This window comes from Pseudopipra pipra, chromosome 17 (genome assembly GCF_036250125.1).
Source record: "Pseudopipra pipra isolate bDixPip1 chromosome 17, bDixPip1.hap1, whole genome shotgun sequence".
Taxonomy (NCBI): Eukaryota; Metazoa; Chordata; class Aves; order Passeriformes; family Pipridae; genus Pseudopipra; species Pseudopipra pipra.
In genome coordinates, this window is record NC_087565.1 from 370,054 (window position 1) to 388,435 (window position 18,382).

Below are 18,382 nucleotides of genomic sequence, written 5' to 3' on the forward strand. Positions count from 1 at the left end.
TCCTTTTGGAGTACTGGGAGGGCTTAGTTGAGGGAGCACCATAGGAAACCCAAAGAGCTACCCCTGGGAAAATTCCTAAATTTATTGCCCTCAGCAGAATTACCAGCAATTGACACCAGCTCTGAGTGCAGTCCTCTCTTTGTCATCTCCCCTCCTCCCCCAAATAATTCCACTTTGAAACAACAGCAGCAGAAATTGTTAGATATATGCAAAAACTTGTCTACAAGGCTTCAGAATGGAGCTGTGACTTCTTTTGCCTTCAAAGAGGTTTGGAGCAGGTAGCAAGTAGCCAAAATTCAAACCTGAATGACCTAGCTATGGAAGTGTGTTGTCCCAGACTCTCCTCTTTTTCCTGGTGTAAAACAAATGTGCTGAACAACAGAAAAGTTGCTCAGAACCACCAACATCAGCATTTCTTGAGAGTGGCCTCAGGTGGTGAGGGCTCTCTAGCAGCTCAGCAATGGAAAATTGAGAGGTCCTGTTCCTGTTTTGCTTTTGTTTAAAGGTTTGATCTTTACAGTTTGGGCTGGTTGGGGGAATGTAGGTGCACAGCAGACCTGGGCTATGCTCTCAACTCAGCCCAACAAAGAAGGGAGTCAGGGAGCTGGGGCAGGGGGAGACTGAAGGTATGTTTTCCACAATGACCTGTTTAAAACATTACAAGCAACCTCTCTTCCATCATGAGTCCTAGTTTAAAACTACTGCCCTGGGGCATAAAAATCAACTCCTAACTACTTCCAGTGGGACCACTATTCCATCAATGTTCCCATCAAACGTTGACTCCATGATTAATATTCACCCTCTTTCTTCGTTAATCATCAGTTTTCATTCATTTTTCTGTCCCTTCCTGCTGACAGGGGTAGTGTGTGTAGAGCAGCTGGTAGGGAAAACAGAAAGACCTGAACTTCTGTACACAAGCTGCAAAGGGAAAAAGCCACCTCAGTGCAGTGTGTCAGCTCAGAAGGAAAAAGGATTCCTAAAGATGCAATTTTTCTCCTAGTCCTGAAGCAGTGGGGCTGAATTTTCAATAGCCTTTGTGAGATGGGACTTTGCACCAACTCCTAACTACTATTGTGGAGAAGCCCTGGTTGGAGTAATACAATATTCAACAGCCATGCTGAGAAACCAAGCCCTGTGTGTCTGTAGTATTCATTGGCTGGGGGTAATAGCAATGTCCCTGTACAGCAAATCTAACACAACTTTTCTGTGCAAAAAGGAAAAAAACCACACCAGTGGTTAATGTTTCCTTGTAGAGAACAATATTGCCTCTAGTGCAGGGCTTGTACTTGTTTGCTTGTTTTCTGCTAACTTTTAAAAAATAAATCTTTATCATTTAAGATAAATATTTATCATTGCAGTTGCACTGAAACTTCTGCTGTTTCAGTCAAATTCAAACAACGTTTGCTGCAGAAATAATTGAAAAATGCAGATCCTAATAATTGAAAAATGCAGATCCTAACAAATTTTGGATTTAAAACATTTTACATTAGAAATTTTTAAATTTCTGATAAAAATGTTTGCATTTTTATAAGTCAAGATTGTACTAAATCTCCATTAATAATTTCTCCCCTGCTCTTCTAGGGAGAATTCTGCAAAATAACAGCAATCACTACTGGAAGCATTTAAAAGCTTTCTCTCTTCATGTTCCCAATATTTTCCTCTACTACTTAAATAATGTGGTGCAGGTATTACTTCATTTTTCTCCCTCCATTCATTTTCCAATTTGTTGTTTCACCAATATCTTTTCAAAACTTCCTCTACATTTTGAAACCTCATTTGCCATTAAGAGAAATGGAGCATTAAAGAAACATTGAAACATTTGGATATGACTGTGTGGGGAAAAAAGATCAATAGCCAGGATGCTATTACAGCCCTCACTTCATAGCATTTGATGAAGGGAAAGAAAAGACACAAACCACGTTCAGTATTCATAAAAAGGATTTATAATTGGTGGCAGATATTTTACATTATTAATTGAAGGCATTGTACTGGGAGAATTTTGAGTTTGGCTGTCTTGTTTATGAAAATAGCGGGGATTGTGTCTTTTATAGCTCTTATGTCTCCTTCATAACAAATTCCAGCTTAAATGGCAGTATCAGAGGGTTTTCTCTGATAGAGAAAGCAAAGAAAGCAAAGGCTTTTCTTTCAATTTTGTGTCTTGATAGTTCCTGTGTGCAACCTAAGACAATACATCTGATATCAGAGACAGACTAGTCTGTTACTGGTTTTTAATTAGTGATGCAGGAGATGGAGTGCAAGGGTGTTCCAGTTGTTGTAATAACATGCACAGACTGATTACACACCAGCCTGGTATCTAATTTATATACTCCTTTCTTACTGAATTAGTGTGAACAACTGCAGCAGCCTGCTAGGAATGTGCCAGAGGCTACGTGTAAGTATTCTCATTTTTTACACAAACTTGGACCCATGTCTTGAAAGTGTTTTCCAAACTGTACATTGTGAAAAGGATGGAGGTTTAAGAACTCCAGTGCTGATCAGCAGACATGTAACATTTATGTAAGAAATAAGCAAGGTTTGTCCCATTGTTTTAGGAGGAGAAAAAAATCACTTGGACAAGTTGGACAATCCAGCATCTGTGTCCTTGGTACCGAGTGTTACTTTTTATTCTTTAAGCAATTTTTGAGTTAGAACAATCTTATTTTCTCTTCTTTACAGACTAGTACTTGGCAGCTTCCTGGGCATGAGCTTCTGAACCTTCATCCAGTGTCATTCAGGGAAGATGCTCTGTCCCAGCACACCACCAACCCACTGTAGGATCCTGACAAAACCCTTTCCCCCCCATCTTTGCCTCATTTTCCCCTCTGAAAAAACCCCTCAAGTCTCCATCTTTGCTATGCACAATGATTAAGGTTTACATGAGAAAAGATTTGAAGATGTTGATGCACCCTCATTTGTGCAATAATACAGCTTTTGACCTATAGAAACAGTATAGTGTAATTTTAAATGGTTTAACCTCTTCAGAGTTTATTTATCATGTTTTTTTATTCAGAAAGCCCTTGGAACAGCAGTAGGAATGTAACTCCACTTGCTTGTGTGAGGAGTCCAATAATATATAAAATAGTACTTTACCTCTTTGATTACTACAATGGTAGATCACATTTAATATTATTTTTGGGTAGGATATAATAGTGGGAGCCTAGAGGGAAACTTTCTTTGATCACCCTCCTCCATTACCCCAAAGATTCCTTGCTGTGGCATTAACAGAGAGAGCAGGACAAGCCTCCAAATACAGTTTCCCAGCTCCCTCAATACAGCAGCTGCTGCTAAAACAGAACAAACCCCAGCCAGTATTGGCTGTGCCATGGGAAGAGCTGCCATAGCTGAAGAGAATGGTTAAACTCTGTGATACACAAGTGTCTGGACCTCTGAGAGTACCCTTGGCTGAGCCTGTTCACTGATCCTTTGAGAAGAACTGGAAGTGTAGCACTGGGACACTTCTGCAGCCACGGTGGTGGCAGAGCAGAGCAGGGCTGCTCAGCTCTCGGGGTTTGTGAGCCCCAGCACCCTGGCTGTTCCCAACAAGGCAAGGCACAGGGTTGCCAGGGAGGAAACCTGTCCAAGTGAACACAGTTGATAAGGGAATTAGCAATGATTTCTGTTGGGTGTTTATTTTTTAAGCACTGGGCTGTTCCCCACTGGACTTCTTAGAGAGGAAAACAAAATTATCCTGTAAATACTTCCCCATCACCAAGAACAGTGAATACAGAAAACAACACATCAGTGCTCATCAGCAAGGGCAAGACCTTTCTGTCAACGTTCATTTGCAGAGCAAATGTGCTGCAGTATCCCCCCTGGGGCTGAGAACATGCCCATTGTGCTCCTGCAGGAAGGGCTGCTGCCCGAGCTGGCTGGGCAGCTGGGATGGGAAACCTGCAGCAGTGTAAATAGAGCCAACCCCTTCCTTCCTCCTCGCCAACCACAGGCTTCCAGAAAACCCAAATACAGGTCAAGCATCCTCATGGCAGAGGAGGGAAGGCTGACACCTGGCTCACTTCAGGGTGCTCCTTTTCTCCCTGTGAGGCAGCAGGAAGAGAGGTCTTACCCCGCACCGATGTGTCTCACAGCTGCGCTTTCCCTGCCAGAACCAGGGAGGTTCCAAAGCCAAAGGGCAGCAATCCCACCCCATCTCACCTCTGCAGCTGCAGGGCCTGAGCAGTGACTGCACAGCAAGCTGGGACATGCACTCATGGTGGAGCAGAGATGTTTGTGCTGCTGCTAAAGGAGGGATGTGCCCTTTGGTAAATCCCACACAGCCTGGAGCAAGCACACACTGCTCCCCGGACTGTGACAAACCTGTGGTTCTCCCCAGCTCTCTGGGGGCACATCACAAGGTACTTATTTTATTTCCCCGCTAAGCTGCTTTAACCCTGGTTGCTGTGGGATTGAGAAGATCTTGCATTTATCAGCATTAAGTAAGAAGCAATAAGCTCTTGGCTGTGCTGTGAAGAGCTTTCCTTTCCTGGGTAGTAAATCTGCAGTAACTCTCTCTTACAGTTTTATTGAGGGTTATCAAGTGTTTATTCAAAAGGCATTTCCGTGCATTCAACATTCTTCTAATTGGGCAGTGAGTGGGAATGTTCTCTCCAGGCAGACTGTTACTGCTGTGGTAAAATGGACTCTGTTCAGCCAACAGACTGTCCACATTGCCACTGGGCTGGGTGGAGAGAGGGAAAGGACTGTGCTGGTCTATGGCTTGGACTAAATGGAGTTTGAGCAGTGTCACAGATTCAGCTGTCCCAGAACCTTAGAACGTGTTCTGTGCTGTCTCATAACGCTCTATAAGACAAGAAAACCTGTATGGAGACCAACCTTCTCCTTTCAAGAACTCTTAGGTTGCATCTGCACATTGTGAAGGGAGCCACAGTGGTGCCTTTCTTGTGTGGTGTGGCTGAATTTTAGCCCAGGTGTCCCTTGATGAAGGTGGCCCTGGTGGTTGCAAGGAGTGTTTAAAGATGGTCTTCATAGTCTGGACTCCAAAAAGAAACTTAATTAACAGGGCAGTTTAGAATTAAATCCCTTTCTAGTGGTTATCTAGAAAGCTGGAATGGACACTGGGAAGAATTGTGTGTAGGAGATGGGGGGTCGTTGGAGGTTGGCTTGGTTTATTCAGAGAAAAGAATTTAATTTTGCATTTGGTCTGCCTCTTCTCTTAGCTACTGGTTGTTGAGGTGAAGAATTCAGAAATAAGGTGGTCAGATAAAGGGAATTGAAAAGGAGTCCCACAAACTTGCCACGTAACAGCAAATTATTTCAGACAGAGTAAAAGCAGGCTCACATTTGGGTGAGGTGTGACCTGCATGTGGCTGTGTCTCTGCTCATATCTGCTGGGCTCTCATGTCTTTGATGCTGCCATCAAAGCCTTCCTCCTGCACAGGATGAGCTCCTCAGAGGGATGCAGAGGAGGAGGAGGGGTGGCTCAGCCATGCTAATCCAATGTGCACCTGGACAGCTGGTGCTTCTCGCAGTGCCTTCATTTTAAAGCCATCCATCATGCTCAGGGGATCACATCCAGGCCCTGAATTGCAGAACTGGCACCTTGGGAAGTGTTCAGCTGTGAAAACTGACTTGGCAGGACAGCTTTGCCATATGAAAAGAAATGCTTTGCCTTTCTTATTTTTTCAAAGGCAAGGTAAATGGAAGTGGGTGAGCCCACTCCCAGGCACTTCCAGGGGATGTGTCTCCCCTGGGCAGCTGTTGGATGGCCATGGGCGAGTCTGACCCCGGGGAATAGGTTTGGGACAGGTGGGGAAGGGCTGACTGTTGCATCTGCAAACTGTCAGGTCTTTAGGGTTGGCCTCCAGTGTGTTGTTGAACTGCAGTCCCCTGGCAGTGTGTGTGTCTCCAGAGGGGAACAGAGCAGTGAAAAGAAATGCAGGCTCTTGGGCAGAACTGCACCCCTTGGGGCTGAGGTTTGGATTATGATGGGATGCAGTGGTGCTCTTAGATGACAAGTTTGGGAGGGTGTGATATGGGTCACAAAGGGTCTAATTTCTGATTTACCTGAAGGTTGTTCTCTGTTCGGCTGAGGACTCCTCTTTGAGGTGCCAGCTGACCTCAGCCTGATGACCTGGAGGTAAAGTGAACTTTCATCAACCAAGCTGATGAATTTTCCACGGTTTTATTCCTAGTACTTTAGCTTTTATTGGCTTAGTAACTGGCAGGAGGAGTGGATTGCACAGATACAATAGGAGGCTTAATTAGTGTGCAAAGTGCTTAGAGATCTTCAAGGAAAGGTGAAATAGATGCAAAAGTTATCTTCCCTCCTCCTCAGAGGCTGCATTTCAGTAATGGATGAAGTGACCCCTAAAATATAATATTAATTCTGCAAAGCCCTTGGGAGTTCTTCTGAATCAAAGGTGCTATGCAAATATATTCTCACTTTCCTTTACCAGTCCCTTTGAGCCACCCAGTCCACCATTAGTGGTGATTCTCATTTAATCAGAATTCAGCCTTCAAATTTTCTGCAAGTCCATAGATAAATAAAGCAGCAGCCGTAGTTAATCATTTATTTATAAATCTATTTATAATCTATGTTTTGCATATTAATCAAAACCATTCCATGTGGCAATTCCTGATTAAGAACCATTTTTTTGTCTTGTCTCTCTTGCCCCTAGATAATATGCAAAGAATTAGATTAGAAATAGTTTTTATAAATAAATTATGATAAACTCCTGCTTTATTTATATACTCAGACAATGGTGCCACTCTTCCAAACACTGGATTTCTCCCTCCTGCTCTCATATTTCCATCTCCCTGCTATGTAAGCTATATAAGTTGTGGCAGAGTGGTCATTTAAATGGGAAATCCTTGATTTTTAGGTGGAAAATTGATGCTTTCTGACTCAGGTGAGACAGCCCAAGGCCTGATCCAAGGCAGCATTGTCAGGAGTTGAGGAGTTCAAGGTACTTCTTGTGCACACAAAAACTAAAGAGTGGAAAGTGTAAAAATTCAGAAAACATCTTGTAAAGTTTGAGAGGTGTGTGGAGAGTGTGACCTGTGGGGCAGTTGGGAGATAGGAAAAGAAGCATTAGAAACAAGGGAACAGGGAAAAGCAGCAGAAAAGGACTGAATACAACTAGTTTCTCTGAAGGCTGGTTGGATGAGGACAGCTCAGGAAGCAGGAGCTCAGGTCTCACTGGTGGGAAGCCCTGCAGCTGGGCAGCAGCTCCTGTGCCTCGGGACTGAGATCTTGGGCAACAGGAGAAGTGCCAGTGGCAGGTCCTCCCTTCAGCTGCAGCAGTCAGAGGGCTCTGAGCCAGGCAGGGAGGACTTTGTGCATTCAGGAGCTACTGTCCTGCATGAAGCTTTCCCCCTGATCAGCTGTGAGACCTGACCCTGTGTGCAAGTGTAACACGGGCTCTGTGGGGCTGCATTTGCACCCCCACTGCCTGTTCACAGTGTCACAGAATCATCCAGGTTGGAAAAGACCTCTAAGAGTCCAACATTAACCCAGGACCATCGTGTTCACCACTGAACTGTACCATGATGAGTCTTGCCCCAGGTCTGGCCTCAGCATCCACAGGCTCCTCCTCTCCCTGGCTTTCCCAAAGCAGCTGGAAATGAATGTAAATCATTCCTCCTGGATTTTGCCAGTGTTCCCAGCTCCCCAGTCCCAGTGCCACTGGCATTTTGCACAGATGTGGCTGTTGGCAGGAACACCCTGGGCTTCAGCTGCAGGGCACAGCCTGGGTGGGGTTGGGAAGCGGATGCAGCAGCGAGGGGCTGCTGGGATGGCAGGGGTTTAGGAGCTGCCTTGCACTCTTCCTGAGCAAGTGTCCTTTGGGATCACTGTCTAGCTACACTTTCTGTGCTTTGTGAAATGAAGACTTGATAACCTTTAGTTATTTGTGTCAGCAAAATAGTCATCACCTGTACACGTGTTCCAGCAGCTCCTGGGTATGGTCTGTAAAGGATCTGAGAGCAGCAAACCAGAGTGTGTTATTAAACACTGACAGTATCACATGTGCTGCAGCTTTGAATTGGCCCTGGTGGGACTGCTCAGAATGTTTAAATAGTTTGAATTTAATCTAGGGTTTTGGTTCTGTGCATATTACCTATTCTCTAAGAGTTGTAGATTGTTATGGAATATAAATGTTGCATTGCAACCAGTTGGCAAGAACTGAGAGAAATTGTCAGTGAGTGGTAGGTCCTGGAGTCGTGTTTGAGGTTCAAATCGTGTTCCTTGCCTTAAGGGCTGAACGGAAAAGATTTAAAATAAAACCTAAATGCATTCTGAGGACAGGAAGAAAAAGAAACAAAGGAAAAAAAAATCCCTGAATTTCTTAGGTTATGATGAAGGAGGTCAGGAACTAGGGTATGACAAGGGCCAGGAGACTTGGCTTCACTTCCCATTCCCGCCACATGATTTCTTGTGACTTTGAACCAGACAATATTCTTTGTCTCTGTGAAGTGGGAATAATAACAACTTCCTGTGTTGTGGTAACACAGGAAAACTAAACACTGCAGTGACAACTATAGTCATTTAAGCGAAAGTTTTGGATAAAACCAGATGGTTCTGAAGGTCTCTACTATGAGATTTTTTGCAATGAAATTCGGCAGCTTCTGGCATGGGACCCGGCACAACCCAGAATTAGAGTTGTCACGTTATAGAGTAAATGTTTCCTGGAGTTTCTGGGGAGTTTGTGTTACTGCAGCTTGTCTGAAGACCCAAACTCAAGGATTTCTGTGTACATGACTGAAGAAGCTGAACTTGTAAACGCAGAGGTTGGAGTTGAGTGGTTTGTTTCTGTTTTGTTGCTTAGTTCTGTACAGGTGCCTGTTCAAGGCAATGCTGTATCAGCCAAGCAGAGTTTAACAGATCTCTAACCCAGAGCAATAAATTTGACTCAGGGCCATTCTTCAGCCAATCTAAAATTCATACAGCAAAACACAGTCCTAGAATAATGTTGAAGAGCAAGCTTAGGCTACGAATGTTGTTGCGAATTATTTGTTCAGCCAGCTGCTGAACTTTAATTTAAACCAGGGCTGATTTAGAATAGCAGTGACAGGTTGTAATTTGGCTTTCCACTCATTAGTGCTCTGTTCCTCTGGCTGCAGTTTTGCCTTACACTCTCCAGTGTGTAGCACTCCAGAGTCAGCCCTTGGATCCCTGATGCTGTGGAGGGCACAGCAGACGGGGCCAGGACTGCACGTCCTGCTGTGCTTTGTCTTGCTTAATGAATACTGTTTCTTCAAGAACTTTATTGCCCTCTGTGTTCCAGGTTCCTTAATTACTTTCTGCTTGGCAGACAGGATTCTTTTATTTTTATATTTTTGTCTAGTATTACCAGATTCCCCAAGCATCACTATCCACAGAGAGAGTATCACAATAACTGAACCACAAACAAGCTGTATGGAAAGGAATAGAGAAGGGACAAATCTGAAATCAGTTCTTCTTGCAACATCAAAAAAGAATTAGTACTGGAGGCTCCACTATATTTCTCTTTTACCTTTAGAAGAAGGACATGAGGCAACTCCACATGTGCCAACTCTGTACACAAAGCCTGTGGGCAGAAACAAAAGACCAAACCTGGAGGCTAAATCAGGACCTGGTGCACAGTTAAACTGCTTGGTTATAATTATGGCCCTTGGCAGTAAGGTTTCTATTGAATTATCAACTCTTTATAAGGATATAGGCTCTCCCTTGCTCTGCCAGTACTGTGACTTGATGAACTCAGCTCTCTTCTTGTATGTTCCAATTTCTTTCATATTTGCCACCAAGTGCTCACTCAGTGGCTGTGATCCCAATATCCTGAACCCGTGCTTCTCTCTTTTCATTTGCTGTAACATTAATTCAAAGTAAATCTTGGTATTTTTTCCCCCTTCAGTTCCATTTCCACGAAAAACTTTGTTTTTTTAAAGAACAAAACAACAAAGTAAGGTTTTTTGCTTTTCTTAGCCACTAAGGCAAGTTCAAAAGCAATTCACTTTAACTCAATAGGGTCAAAATGCAAAGGCAAATTCCAGCTGCGAAACATGAGTTTGATCTTTCATTTGTAGACTTTGTCTGCCCTATTTGTGAATATATGCCTTTCTCCATCTCTTCTATTGACTAGCCAAAAATGCCTTTTGTATTCTCTCTTCTGAAATGCAAAAATATAATAAAAATCAACTTTGTACTGGCTGTTCAGAAGCTGGGCTTAGATAAGGGTGAGGGTTTAGAGATTTTACTCCAAGGGTTTTCTCTCTACAAACCTGGTAGAAAAACCTAGAAGAGCAAGCTTTCCTTCAAAATTAGTGTTATTTCCTGAATTTTATTGGACTGAGAGGTGTCATTCTTTGCCATCCTGGCATTTTAGGTCATCTCTGTAGCTAGTGACTTTTTCCCTCCCAAAGCAGAACATAAGTTGACTTTACCATGTGTGTGATTGTTTGAGGTGATTCTGTTTGTCTCAGCTGAAGACCTTTCTCCTTGTACCTGACATCAACTGAATACAGCCAAGATGAGTGAACTGAAGGGAGGTCTGTGGGCACAAGGTGAGGACCTTGTTTCAATACTGTCATCATGCAAGTTAACAGCCCTGGTGCTGGGGCTCCATCTCTCCTGGGGTTTTATCCACTGACCTGTCTGCCTTGCTAAACTATCTTTTCTAGTTTTCACTTCTGTGGAGGAAGAAAAGAGGTTTGGAGTTGGTGTGTGGGAGCTAATCTAAAAATCCTGCTTAGGTACTTCCTCAAGGGCTTTAAGGAGGGCAAAAAAGGCTAAACAAGCAAAAAAAACCCTCAGAGATGTCATCTGAAGATAGTGCAGAACAGGTGAGAACATTGAAAGTGGTAGGAAACAGAAGGAAAGAGAACAAAATGTGCCCTTGTGTGAGCAGGCAGCGATTTAACTTGGAACATGCACGTCTGCCATTGGAGTGGGATGTCGTGGTTGCAGGGGACTTGCCTCTGAGGTGATGATGATTTATTGCTTTGCTTTATTTGATAATTGGCAAATAGAGAAAACCAGGTGCAGGGCCAGGGAGGCAGGAAAATTCCTGTTCATCAGGACACCTCTGACCTTCACAGAGAAACAGAGGAGGCCCCATCCTGTGCTGCCTTCTGCAGAAGTGATGTGCTGGCTTCCAGCAGCTCTCCAGAGGCCGTGGAGACACGTGGGGAGGCAGCCTGGCCTCAGCCCTGCGGGGAGCCTGAGCTCCCTGACTCATCCCCTGGTGTCCCAGAGCCACCCTTCCTGCAGGGAGGCTGTTCTGCTGGCACGGGGGCCTGTACTGTGCCTGCATGGGAACAGAAAGCTGCAAACAGCTGTGTGCCTTGGGAGAGATCACACGGGACTGAGCAGTGCAGGGAAAACTCCTCCAAACGCTCATTTTTGGGATAAAGGGGTAAAACTGCAAGTTTGGTGCCTGGTAACATGACTGTAGGAAATGGGTGAGATGACCCCAAGGAGTGAATATCTCGGGGATCTTTGCAGAAGTATCTGCTTTTCTGGCATTCCATAACCAACCAGGACCCACTTCTCAGAGCTGTCACCTGAATCAAGCCAGAATGAACCTATTTCAGTTAGAGGTGAGACACCTAATTTCTGACCTACCCAGGCCACAACAGAGAGCTGGGAAAGTGGAAGACAGCAAGAGATGTTTTTGGAGAAAATCCTGGCAATTTCAGTGTTTTCTTGTTGTTTTACAATTTCTGTGTTTCTGATGGGAACACAACAAGGGAGGGCCAAAGCCAGCTGGGCTGAGTTCCTGGCCCCTGGCTCCGCTTCTCTCTCGGGCTGAGAAGGTGCTGGGGAAGTGTTGCAGAAGGCCCAGGAACCTTGATTTTTGCATCAATTTTTTGGAGGCTGCCCCTTGGCCACAGACAGAGGGAAACTCAACTGAAAATTGTTACAGGGGTCTGGGAGGGTTTAAGCTACAACTCGAGATTCTTGCAGTGAAAAAGAAAAGCAATCCAAGAAAGCGCCTGCTGCCTGCTGCCAACAGCTCCTGATTACTTCAGCTAATTTCAGGGCCTGGAAACATTGTTGACAATGTGATTTCTGAGACATAGGAAGTGTTATTTGTTCCTGCAATCTGTACCGTATCTGTGTCAGGAGTTTCACTGCTGTCACTTGTAGCAACCTTCTCCACTTTATCATCATCTCCCAGAACTAATTACCTTAAACTGATGAAAGTAAATTTTTAAAAGTAAAATGATCTCAGTTATTTGCTTTTCAGGTTGTTTATGAAGCTGTTTTATCATGCTCTGTTGAGCTATGTGCTTGCTCCCATCTGAGAGAGGAGCAGAGCTGCAGTGAGGCATTCAGGAGTCTGGCCCCAGCTGAAGGAAGGATTGAAATGTTGGCCCACATTGCCTCTGCCTGGCTCTGTTACGCCCAGCTCTCTGCTGCCTTTGCATCTCCCTTCCTCCTGCTGAAACCCATGTGCCTTCTGCTGCTTCTGGCTGGCCATGATACTCCTTGCTGATCCTCTTTCCCATATACATATATATATGTGTGTGTATTATAAATGTAAGTGGGGTTTTTTACCTCCTGCTTGGCAATACTGTCAGTCTGCATCTATCTTGTCTTTCCCATCCAAATGGCATAATGCTACAGAGTATCTCCTAAGGCAAAATTCATGAAATAGGCTCTAGTCTTATTTTAACCTGTCCTAGTGCTGCATTTCCATGACCCCAAGGGGTGCTGTGCTTTGTAAGCCCTGATGCAGGACTAAGAACTTGGAGGATATCTGAGGTGAACAAACCCCTTGAATTTTAGAGTATTTAACAAGGTGAAGTGCAGTTTTGGGGGCGGGGGGAATACTGGCATCTAATTTCAGGGGAAAAAAATGTGTAGTAATATTGGTAAAAGGCTTAGTAGCATTTTCCATGAGTTCTTGGCATATGCTTCTTGCTGGGACAATCCTTAGGTTGAGCTGAGTCACTACAGCAAGTGCAGTAGCACCTGGAACATCCTTGCTGCACAACTTGTGTGTTTGGGTTTGTTTTCTCTCATCTTCTGAAGAAAAGTTATGGAATATAAAGTGAAGAAACTTGTGCCCCACGATCAAATTTGTTTAATTGATTTATTTCTTGTTAAAATGATTCACAAGGCTTGATTCTTTGCTTCACTTCAGTTTGAATACTAGGAAAAAGCATCTTTTCTTTCCCCTCACCTTGTTGAAATTACTGTTTCATAACCACCTTAAAACTATTTTGATTTAATACTGAGATATTTCAAATTTTAATGACAGTTTTATGAAAGATGACACTAAAACACAGAAAGGCCTACTGTGTTTCTTACTCTCTCAGTTGACCAGCGATAGCAGTACTTAAAGTGAAAACTAGTTTAACTCATATAAGACTTTTTTCTAGGTAGTCACTCATTAACTACTGTGTTTACAAGTAGTTATCCAGCATTCAGAACCGTTCACTTGACAGGGCTCACATCATCACTGTCTGGCATCAGGCAATCATTTCTTGCTCTCCTGCTCTTGTCTCCTTTCCCCCGTGTTTTCAGTGTAAACTTTCACCCTTTTCCACATCAGCTTCTTGCACTCAGACACCTGCAACGTGTATCCACTCAGATACTGCTTTAAAAGCCACCCCAGAATCAAACCAATTTTACACGTGGAGAACAGATCTCTGAGTTATCTTACCGAAGGAATCTGCGGGCTGGCTTTTGTCTTTTGTGTGTGTGTGTTAATGGATCACTTAGAAAATAAGCAGTCCTTTTAGTGCCCATTAACTCTCATTTAACTAATGCTAAATTGCACTTGAGCACCTATGGACACACTTGCAGAGGCCTGTTAATACCTGTTAATACACATTACAAGTGAGACTGTGTCTTTCAGTGTAAAATGAATTCATAACCATGGAAACTCTGGAATAAAAGCTTACCAAAAATACTTGGTAGCATGTTAAGCGTCCATTAATGCAACAGAACAACAACTCTGAGTTTTACAAATACTACAAAGTCTCCATGAAGGAGGGTGCCACAAGGGAGTTCTGAACAGGAGAGTGTTTGTAATATAAAATGTGGAAATTCAGCCCCTACTAATGACCTTCAGTGTGTATAGGGGGAAGAAATTAATAGAACACTTCCCTGATAACAGGCTTTCATAAATATTATAAATCACATGAGAAGTTTCCTTTGAATTTCAGGATTTCCCTTTCTCCTTTTAAGAGAAAAAGGATTATTTTTGTTTCTCCTTTTTTTTTTTTTCAGACAGTGCAATTGCAAAGAACCAAGATCTGAGTGGAACAGGGCTCAGAAATGACCTGCTGGCTTTGGGGGTCCCTGTCCCCTGCTGTCACTGCTGCCTCCCAGGGCCCACACTCTCAGTGGCTGCTCTTTGCTCAGTGTCACTGCAGTTTTGCTTTTGGTGCTTCCCATGGCCAGGTCCTGAGCTTGTCAGGTCTGCTCTTCCAGAGCCACAGCCCTTGCTGCTGCTGAACTTTTTGCTGTCCTTTACAGGACACTTGTCCCCACAATCCCAGCCTGCCACTTACCTGAGTAAAATGTTTAAAAAACTCCTCAACAAATAGTGTTAAAAAAGCCTTGCAGACATGGTAACTCCTGCTGGTTGCAGTGGGCAGATGATTCTTTTTTCTTGTTTCTATTGGCTCTGGGCTCCAGTTGAGACCTTCTATGTAAATACAGCACTGTCCCTGCCCTGCAGGGCTTGCAAAACATGAGAAACTGGTAAAACAGATGTTTCAAGAAATGGAGAACTTGTTCATTGGCACAGGGTGCAATCAGAACTCTCTTTGTCTCCTAAATACCCCAATGTATGGAGGCAAACCCACCCCGTGATTTTGTGCATCTCTTTTCTGTCAGACCTTCTGCTGACCCTGAACAGCTTCTGTTCTTTGAGGGCTCTTTGTTTTTTCCCCCTTTTTCTATTGTTGCTCATATTTCCCCCCACATTAATTATACACATGCTTTGCCACATCACAAAGGAAAGCACAGGACTTGAGATCAGAAGAGCTGCCAGATGTACTTGCCCGGCAGAATCCACCCCAGGTCCCAGCTCAGGCTGCAGCACGGGCTGTCTGCCCCTGCAAAACACGATGGGGACATCACCTGCTTGCAGAAAGAGGGGCCACAGAAGCAGAAATAACATCAGTGCAAGTGCACAGCAATTTGGGGGGATTAACTCTGTTAGTGTTTGGATTGTTTTTCTTTTTCCCTTTAGCAGATGTAATAACTGCCATGATTCTTTAAGGTCAGAGCTGCCTGTCCACACTTGGGCTGAACAGTATCTTATTTCCTGACAAGCTCTTTGCCTCTTGGTGCCTCTGCAGTTTCAAGTCCAGGAGACTTCCAGGATGGTGCCTGCTTGGGAAAATGAGTGTTATTTGCATATTGTTCCTGTATATGTATTTCACTTTTGAAAGTCATTAAAGATAAGGAGTTTGAAGCGATGGTTTCCTTCAAGTAGCAGCTCAGGAACAGGTTGTACTTTGTTTCCTTTAGTAAGTTCACAGCTAGATCTCTCCCAGGAGTCTGCCAGGAATGCTCTTTCCATTGAACTTTTGGACATGCCTGACAGAAATAGCTGGTTTCATCTTTGGGACTCTGTTTATTTACCTATTTTATCTTATTTATCTTACTTATAGTTTTCTCCTCTGGAAAGGTGACTTCTTCTGAAGAGAGCAGTTCCCACTGACTCCTCCCAGCATGGAGGATATTGTGTTAATATGTGTTTCTTAGGCTATGTCTCTAACCTACTCCATTCCACATCCAAGGTGGGACAGGGAGAGGGAAGAAAGCTACTGTAGTGTTTGTATTTAGATCCCTCAAGAGAAATTCAAAGAGGACAACCAGCAATTACAGACATCCAGTTGTCAACTCTGAATCATGTTCTTAATTCTTTTATCTATTTTCTTTCATGAACTTGGGGTTTGTGATTGGGAGATGTTATTGATGCTGTAGCTTAGTGCTGGCCTTACCTCTGGCTCAGGACCCAGCTCATCCAGCCTTGGCTGGGCAACTCTGGGTTTAAATGTCACTGATGGATGCTGAGTGTGTAGGAAGCCTTTGATACAGAACCAAGGGCTCCATAGCACTTCAGGCATCCTTGAAAATTGTACTGCTCCTCCTCATAAACCCGGTGACTTTGTCTATAATTATTCTTGTCCAAGGTTTCCATTAAACAGGTTATAATTCTAAATTCTCCAGTCTAAAATAATTACTGAAGGCAAAAAAATCTTCTGCTGGCAAATCCATTTGCCAATCTATCTAATGCATGTAAATACACTATATCAATTTCAATTATTTGATAAATTCATCCCATCTGAAAGAAGTTATGATCGAGGTAATATTTCAATATTCAGAAAAGTGAGGAGCAAAATACATGACGTATTTTAAAATATTCTACTAGTCTTCCATAATTTTCACGTAAATGAAATATTGGCCACTGGGGACTAGGTTTGTTTCTTGGAAAATTCCACTGGTATCTGTTGCTACTGGACATGGGATGAATGAAGATCAATTCCCTATCACCCCTCACAGCCATGTAATCTGTGATCTACAGAGTTTTCCTCCTTTAAAAGGAAAAGGCAAGAGAGAGAATCCTCTGCAAGACTTAGATAGAGAAAATGATTTCCTTTTCTTGCTGAAAATGGCGCCTTTGGGAATTCCATGGCTCGTGTTACATCTTTGTGTAATTTCACCTGAGCCTTTGTACAATCAATGAGGAGGCTTTTTCTCTTTCATTCAGAGCCTGTGACTTAGTGTAGCCTTAAAGAACAGTCTCGTCCATGCTCCCTCCCTGTGTGAGCCTCAGGAGCTGCCCCTCGGAGTGGAGCAGCACAGCTGGTGGGGCAGCCAGGCCAGGGGAGCCTGCAGGGCTTTGTTTGGAACAAAGAGTGTGGCTTGGACAGCCCCACACCTCCAGCCCGGCTGTGGCCCAGCAGCCAAACGAGGGACAGCTGGTGTTGCCTCTTCCAAACCATTCCCTGAGTCACAAGAACCCTTGTGACTTTCTTGTCCCCTTCTGCTGATCACTTCATTGGGGTCAGGGGCAGGACCTGCTGCTGAGGGGCTGCACCTTCCCCTCAGAACCGGCAAACGAGGAACAGCTGAAGCCACTTTATAAAGTGCCCCCTCCTCACCCACCCCCTCTCCTGGCTGTGAGGAGGCTGCAGGGGCTGCTGAGGTTTCCTTCCAAATGTCTTCTCCTGGGGTAAGTAACATCTGCTTCACTGCTTGCAAAGAGAAAGAGTTCTTTAGTGTTGGGTGTGAAATTGTTGTAAATGTTTGGGTTGTGCTGCTCTGCCCAGCCCTGGGGTGGATCCCGATGCTGAGTCTCGGTGCTGGTTTGGGCTGGGATTCCTGTTTGCTTTTCAGGGCTTTGTGTCAGCACTGGTGTGGCCAGGGCAGTGACTGTGCCCAGTGCTGGGCACTGTGAGAGACCTCAAATCCTGTGTTCTGTTCTGGGCCCCTCACAACAAGAAAGATGCTGAGGGGCTGGAGTGTGTCCAGAGACGGGCAGTGGAGCCAGGGAGGGACTGGAGCACAAGTCTGATGAGGGGGAGCTGAGGGAGCGGGGGGGGCTCAACCTGGAGAAAAGAAGGTTTGGGGGGACCTTCTCCTCCCTACAACTCCCTGAAAGGAGGTTGTAGCTATGTGGAGGTCAAACTCTTCTCCCACGTAAGAGCCTCAGTTGCACCAGAGGAGGTTTAGATTGGATAGCAGGAAAAATTTCTTTGTCTTAAAAGTGGTCAGGCTTTGGACCAGGCTGCCCAGGGTGGTGGTGGAGTCACCATCTCTGGAGGGATTTAGAGGAGGTGTGGGTGGATGTGGTGCTTGGGGACATGGTTTGCTGGTGGGTTTGGCCCTGCTGGGGGAACGGTTGGATTTGGTGATCTCAGAGCTCTTTGCCAACCCAAAGAGTTCCGTGATGCTGCTGCTGCAAAAGAACTGAACTGAACAACTCTGATGGGGTGTCAAAATGCTAAAGCACCTTTTTTCACCAGGGCTAAATAGATTGGAAACCAAGTAAGAATACACATTCTTGTGGATTTTTTTCTCCCTGTTGCTGTGAATATGCAGTTAGTAGGAGCTGTGTTGCTGTCCTGTCTTGATCAAAGTGGGATACAGACTTGGACCTGGCTACAAGAGATGATTGGGAACTCTCTATTTTTTATTTTTTTTTTTGCTGTTTATGTTTTAAATGCTCCTGGATGAATTTAACTTATTTGTCACTATAATCTGTCTGCCAATGAGGCATTTGTTTGTGAACTTACTCAGACTCTCCCATGGCAGGAGAAAAGGCTAGGGTTGTCACTCTTTTGGGGTTTCCCTAGAGAGTTTTGGCATGTAACAGATTTAATTACTTGGTTAAGCGAGTTTCTTGAGTTCACCAATGCAGGCTAGGAACTCTAAATGACAGAAAGTGAGACAAGGAGTGTGAGAATGTGAATAAAGAGG

General features: G+C 44.2%; 1 long non-coding RNA gene across 1 annotated transcript in view; it reads left to right on the forward strand.

Annotated features, from left to right (window-relative positions):
- The window catches only part of LOC135423824 (uncharacterized), a 276,468-nt gene that overhangs the window by 4,338 nt on the left and 253,748 nt on the right, over positions 1–18,382 (forward strand). The gene's annotated exons all lie outside the window — the stretch shown is intronic.